A 7,413-nucleotide genomic window follows, 5' to 3' on the forward strand; every position below is an offset into this window, starting at 1 on the left:
ATTTTACATCCCGATAAGGGAAAAATAGTCGCACGGAGGGGGCGACCGCCCCCTCCTGCCCCCCCTAGATCCGCCACTGAAAATAATAATAATTTAAATATCCACAGGATTTATTTTCCATCCAGTATGACATACTCTATTAACCACGTGCCACTTAATCGAATATGTATATATAAATACTTTAGTAAATAGACAATACAAGATTTAATGCAAAATTAATAGATCCAAAAGCAGATTATGTATAATATAATCAATCAGAAAATATAATATCAAGCAATTTGTTGTACCTTTTCATAAAAGTTTGACAAACAATTTAAAAGAGAAAGACAAATTTAGTCCCACAACATTGCTATTATTACTAATGAAATTTATATTATGTAATCTATTACTCCTATTATTTAATTATAAGTTCTCTTTGTCTTTCTTTCTGATTACGCTTCATGAATAAAACTAGTAAGGTAATTTTGTACATATATTAACTTAATTCGTATTGACCAAATTTATACTACTATAATTGTTTTTCTAATTGTAAAGGTCTTACTCCATCTTAATTATCTATATTAATGTAAATTAAAATACATTAATTATTATTCAGTAATATACTGCAATATTTAAGTCGTTGAAAAAATAACAAACCCTTCACACTATATCATAAAGCCATCAAGTAAATAAAAATGAAATTATACAATGACAAAATAAACTAAAATATTTAATTAATAAACCATAGTTAAGAGGAGAATTACGAATTATTTTTGTTTTTAGGGCAATTTATTAAAACTTACGAAACAAGCCCAGTGGTAATTAATTTTGGTTGTTTGGACCTCATATTAAAATAAAATCTGACTCCTCTGTCTCATATATCCGCATTTCCTTTTTAATTTATTATATTTAAAATATCTATTTTCTATATTTGAAATTAAATCTCTCTCTCATCTATTCTCATTAAAATATTCAACTTTATTTTTTTTACTTACTTCAGCTAACAATTCCTCATAAAATCTCGTGTCATTCAAGAATATGGACATCTACTTCAACTAACAACTCCTCCTAAAATCTCGTGCCACTAATACAAAGGGAATATTTAAATAGGTCAATATCCAACGATATATTAAGTCGAATATCACACGATTCATTATTATACAGAATTCTAATTAATCCCGCCACCGCCATTTACTCTCCACCGCCGCTGCTACCGCGGCCTCCCTCACCGGTTTCCACTGCCTGAACCTTCCTCTCACGGTTCTCTCTTTTTAATGTTGCTTCTGATTTTACTAAAGCATTATATATACAAATGTTCTTGTGAATTTTGATTATGTTAATTATATGAATATTATACACATGTATTTGTGAATTTTGATTGCTTTATAAGAATATCATGCACATGTGGTTGTGAATTTTGATTATTTTTGTCAATGTGGTTGTGAACTTTGATTGTCTTTTGTCCTTTTGTTGAGTAAGAAGAAGACTACACTTTTTAAAAGCTAATAACATATTATTATTATACCATAAAAATCTTCCTTAAACAAGGTGTCAAGATATGGACACGTTGTGCTATAAAACTATGGTGTTGTTGGTTTATTCATATACAAGTTCAATCAATTTTAACTTCTTTTACTAACATGGATTTATGATTATAAGTTATATCTTATACACCCTTCGTCCCAGAAAGATTGTCCTATTTCCTTTTTCACACTCGTTTTGCAAAAATAATAATAAATAGTTAACGTAGAGAGAGAGTAAAGTAAAAGAGAGAATAATGTAGAGAATAGTCTTACCTATATTATTCTTTCTCTTATTTTACTCTCTTTCAACTTTACCTATTTATTATTATTTTTACAAAACGAATGCAAAAAATGAATTGGGACAATCTTTCTGGGACGGAGGGAGTAACTGTTATCTACTCTCTCATGGTTTATTGTTCATTGCCGGTTTATCGCTTTAAAAAATGATAAATCTATTCATAATAAAAATATATTTAATTTTCTTTAAGAAAATTAGTCGATTATTTATCTACTTAATTAAAGTTTAAGATGTAATTGTTAGATTTTTTATTGTACTTTGACACTCTTTGTGAGTTCCAGTCGACAAAGGGAGGTTGAACCACACGTACAATGTGTTTTAAATGGTCAGTATTATTTTAAAGAAACAAAATGATAGTATAATTTTAATTTAAGTTTGGGGATTAGTATTAACATTCCTTAATCTTAGTTTGTGATTTTAAGTTTGGGGTCAGGTTAACATTAATAAATTGGAGATTGTGTCTAAGTACTAAAATACCATTGTTGATCATGTGAAGTTGATGAGATTTAGCATTTTCTACTATATTTGCTAGAGTGCGTTAGATTGACACCAGTCTTAAAGTGACAACTTAACAACAACGTAGCATGCAATCTGCGATACATAGACAAGCAACTCGGCATATGGTTCCAAGCAATATTATAAAACTAATGTTTTCTATATTTTAAAATATGTATTTTAGGATCTTAAACATGTAAAATTTTGCCTTTTTATATATTCAGTAAGGTTCAACAAAAAGGTGCTAATGATGATTAAAGTAAAATTTGATAATGAGGGCAAGCTAATTTAATTACCGTACGTCCAGTTTAAAAGCCTCCACTGTCGTCCACTTCTAACATTACTACCTACTTTTTCTATTGATCATACAAATAATCATCATAGTCATTTGCAAAAATTATTATATATTACTACTATAAAATGGTGGTGGTGAGGAAGAAAGATCTACGCCATCTACACCATGTGATGTTGTACAGCTTTTACATCCTTCCGCCCACTCCCATTTCCTTCATTTCATTACACGACTTTGGTAATAATTATTAATAACCCACACACACTTCTCTTCCTATTTGTTGATTGCGATGCATTTGTTTTTCTTTCACCAACTACATTTTAATCAAAATTTTAGCTATTTCTTCACACACCAACTCTTCTGATCACTAAATACAAATTAATAATCAGAGTTGACATTAGACTATTTAATAACTATGCTTCATTTGAATTGGTATTAAATGCTGAATACGTTCATTTTTTCTTTTAAATTATGCGTGAGTTGTTAAGTATGTATACATCATCCAACTTGAATAAGCATCGAATAAAAACTTTTATTACCGTAGAAACTACAAATAATTTGCACTTAGTGTATAAAGCAATTGTATTTTCGAGATTCTATACCAATTTTTGTTATGACTACATTACATCCAATAATTGAGATGGATCGAAATAGTAAAATGAGATAAATATTGTTGGAGGACGAATGAAATATATAGCAATGGACACCGTGCATCACAGGAGGCTTAACTGTAGTAATAATGAAAGTAAATAAATTGTTAAAATATTTTATGTATAAATTTATTAAGCTTAAATTTACTTGAGCCTGGACGGTCGAATTAAAATTTCAAAATAGGTTCAAAATTCAGGCAAACTTGATTCTTTTACTATATCTATTAATTTGTGTACATGAAAAGAATATGAATTCATATCCTGACATAAAACTTGATTGTTAATCTATTTTTCCTTATTGCATATTGTCTTCGAGTGTTTAAAGAATATACATTCATCAACAATCATTATAGTGTGGTGGTGTCTTTCTTTGAGTACACGTGTAGCATGTGCAATCTTAAAAAATTTTCTCATTTATTTTTTTAAAAATTTTAACTACAATTTATATGAATTTCATATAGAGCTGTGATACGATCATATCCATATCCCAATTATTTAGTTACATATTTGATTTACCATATCTTTTCCATATTTGTTTAGATATTTGTTTCTTGTTCATTAAGTTAGTAGCATTATAAATAGGAGTTATTGTTATCACTTTATTCAATGAATATATTATTTTCCACAAACTTGTCTTGAGTAACAAGAATATCATATTTCGTTTCCCAATTGTTGTTCGTCGGAGAACGTCCGAAAATCAGCAATCCGTGGTCTATCTTTCGAGAACGTCGAAGGTTCGATCACCTTATCTCTCCGAGAAGTTAGCCATCCGGCCTCGTTACGGAGGACGTCCGTAACAACTGGTGCTTTCATCCCGTACTCATCCTCCATATCAAAAAAAAAAAAAAAAAAAACAGTCGCAGCACCACCATCACAGCCACGCCTAATCCTCCACCTTCTTCATCAATAACCTATTCACCACCAATATCCTTAATAGAAGTAGCTCAATGGCAATCTCCTCGAGGGCCTCCTAACATGAGGACGTCCAGCGCTGGATCGGATGAACGTATACCGCCGACGGGGTTCCTCACCGGAGGCAATGCGCAAGTCACAATCAGAGACTCTTCGCGCCGCGCGTCCACAAGCGCTTCACGCGGCGACGATCAGTCGCGATATCAGCGGCGCGATTTCCAGGCGGCCTCCGAGGCGCCGCACGATGTGGCAGGAACAACCGCGATTTTCTCCACCGGGTTGGAGAAGATCTTGGCGCGATTTGACAGAATGGAACTCAGGCTGGAGAAGTTGGAAGCGCCCGAACCTGATCCCCCCTATTTCTCGGACGAACTTGATGACGAAGGGTATCACTCCCCGTGCGACGCTTGGGCGGCAGAAGACGATGTCCACCGGCCTTTCATCCACGGACAACGAGACCGTGATGGGGATATCCATCGTCGACGAGGCGCTGCCCGCGCATTACATTGGCGCGACGGCCGTTTTCCGCAGCAGAACGTTCATCGGGCGTCGTACCGCGATCGCCCCGAGCCTCGGCACCGCACGTTGACATACTTGGATTTTACATGATTTTAGAGGGTGGTTTTGTATGAATGTGATCATATTTCGTCTATTATTAGGCGTGTTTATATCTACTTCTCTATTATGTTGGTATGTTGACCTTTTTGTTAAGAATGTGTAGAAAAAGGTGTAAAATAGGTGGATATGCAGCAGCCTTGGTTTGAGACAATTCTTCTAGATATTTTGAAGTCCAATCAACACCCACTGCATATCATTCTCTTCGTCTTCGAAAGAGCTTCGCGTGGGTATCTCAAACGCCCTAATCGGAGTTTGGATGAGAGAGATATGACCGATCTACGAAAGCCGCGCACAGGTAACCCGGCCGGGTTAATTTACAGTGCAAAAATACAACCCGGCCGGGTTGAGCCAGAATCCAGCAACTGTCCTAAAATGGTGACCCGGCCGGGTTGAATTTCCAGTTCAAAAATACAACCCGGCCGGGTCGGATTGTCTGACGCGTCTGAAAGCTGAAAACGCGATTTTTGAAGGGAAATAAGAGGAGAAGAAGCCTAGGGTTCATTCGACATTCTACCTACCGCCTACCACACGCACTCACACCCTCAAGAACACCTTTGAGAGAAAGATTTGAAGTTTGGAGACTCTATATCGGAAGATTGAAGCTTCATTCCATAGCTTGCTCTCACAGGAGTACTTAGTATCTATATTTCATGTGTTTGTTGAATTTCTTTGTGTTGATCATGATTTTCTTCATAAACATGAGTAGCTAAACATCTCTTGTAGAATTCTTGGTGATGATGCACTAATTTCATAGTTTTTATCCGATTGATATTGTTCTTGCCTTGCTCTTGTAGTTATTTGATTATTCTTGGGTTTATTCCTTTCAATTGCTTGATCACCATTTGATTGTGTAGGATTAATTAGATTAATCGGGAGATGAAATAGTTAATCCGGAAAGAAGAATAATTCACACCTTAATACAATAGAACTCGGGAGAGTTGAGGTTTTGAGTGAGGTCATTAACCTAATCAAACTTTTGGGAGTTAGAGGTTTTAGGATTAGAAGGGGACTTCAATTCTAGCATCTAATCTACAGGTTTTTCACCTCGGGAGGGGGTTTAATCTATAATCGTGGTTGACTTAGTAACTCTAGAGACACCAAAAGGTAAGGCGAATCAATTGGATAAGAGCTTGGAATTGTGCATCGGATCCTTGAGTTCTACAATTTCTCCATATTATCTTTCATTATCACACCGTGTTTTCTAGTCCTTAATTGATACTTGCTTATTATATGCTTTTATTAGTTGTTAGAACAAACCAAACTGCACTTGATTGTCTAGATAGTAGTTGATCTTTGTTCATGGTAGTTAAGTTGATACAAAATTGTCTCTGTGGGATACGATACTCTTGCTTACTGATTGCTACACTAGCCGCGTACACTTGCGGGTATAACTTGTGTTAAAATAAGTTGAGTCAAGTTTTTGGCGCCGTTGCCGGGGACAATTGTGTGTCATTATAGCTTAATATCGTGATAATAATTGAGATTACTAATCTAGATTTTACTTGCTTTATTTTTACTTTTTATTTTGAGTTCTCTAATAGATGTGTTTCCTTATTCAGGGTGTATGCACACGCGTTCTAAAGGTCCACCTCTAGAGCCTATCGATCTCGAGATCGAAGCATCCAACAGAAGGAGGAACGCGCAGAGAAGGTTAAACCAAAGGATTCGGGTTTCTTCACCCGCGCACAGGCGTCTACCTTCTCCTATCCAGAGAACTCCATCACCCAGTCCATCTCCACCTCCATCACCTATCCAGTACGAGCCTCATTCTCCAATTCTAATGGATAACGGGGAGGAGAACAACAATGAGGATCCTGTCATCCGCCAACTCCGTCTACAGCTGGTTGCCATGCAGAGGCAATTGGATGAACAGAATGTGAGGCCAGTGCCCGTGCAAAATCAATTTGCCTACAGACAGGTTGCTAATCCACCAGTCAACAATGCGGGGATAGCGGCCAACAGCTTCGAATTGAGACCGGGGTTGATAGACAGAGCAGAAGCAAACGCATTTGGTGGGACAGGTTCAGAAGATGCCAACAAGCACCTCACCAAGTTCATACAGATCAGCAACACAGTGAAGGCGAATGGGGTCACAGATGAGCAAGTCCTCCTCCGATTATTCCCATTCTCTTTGAAAGATGAGGCAAGGGACTGGTATGACAGCATGGGTCCTAACTCTGTGCCTACATGGGATGCAATGGTGGAGCTGTTCTTGGAGAAATATTATCCACCTAGCGAGGCACTCAAACGCCAAGCTGAGGTCATTCAATACAAGATGCACCCTCAGGAGAATATCATGGAGGCTTGGAAAAGGTTCAAGCAGCTGATGAGAAGATGCCCCAATCACGGGCTAACTCCGGGACAACAGATCTTAACCTTCTACAGGGGAGGCACGCTGGAAGCAATGCGTGAACTGAACATGAGCGCCGGAGGATCTCTCTTGAAATTGGGGGAAGCTGAAGCACTTGAAGTGATCGAGAGGGTAGCTTCAAATGATGATGGATGGAGAAACGACAGAGGAAAATCATATAGGGTGGCATCCACCTCCAATAATGATAGGATTGATGCAATATCCAAGCAGCTGGAATTTCTAACTGACAAGCTTGGGTATATGGGAACAAGTCAGTTTGGGACTGAGATGCAACA

This window comes from Salvia splendens, chromosome 2 (genome assembly GCF_004379255.2).
Source record: "Salvia splendens isolate huo1 chromosome 2, SspV2, whole genome shotgun sequence".
In the NCBI taxonomy this organism is placed as follows: domain Eukaryota; kingdom Viridiplantae; phylum Streptophyta; class Magnoliopsida; order Lamiales; family Lamiaceae; genus Salvia; species Salvia splendens.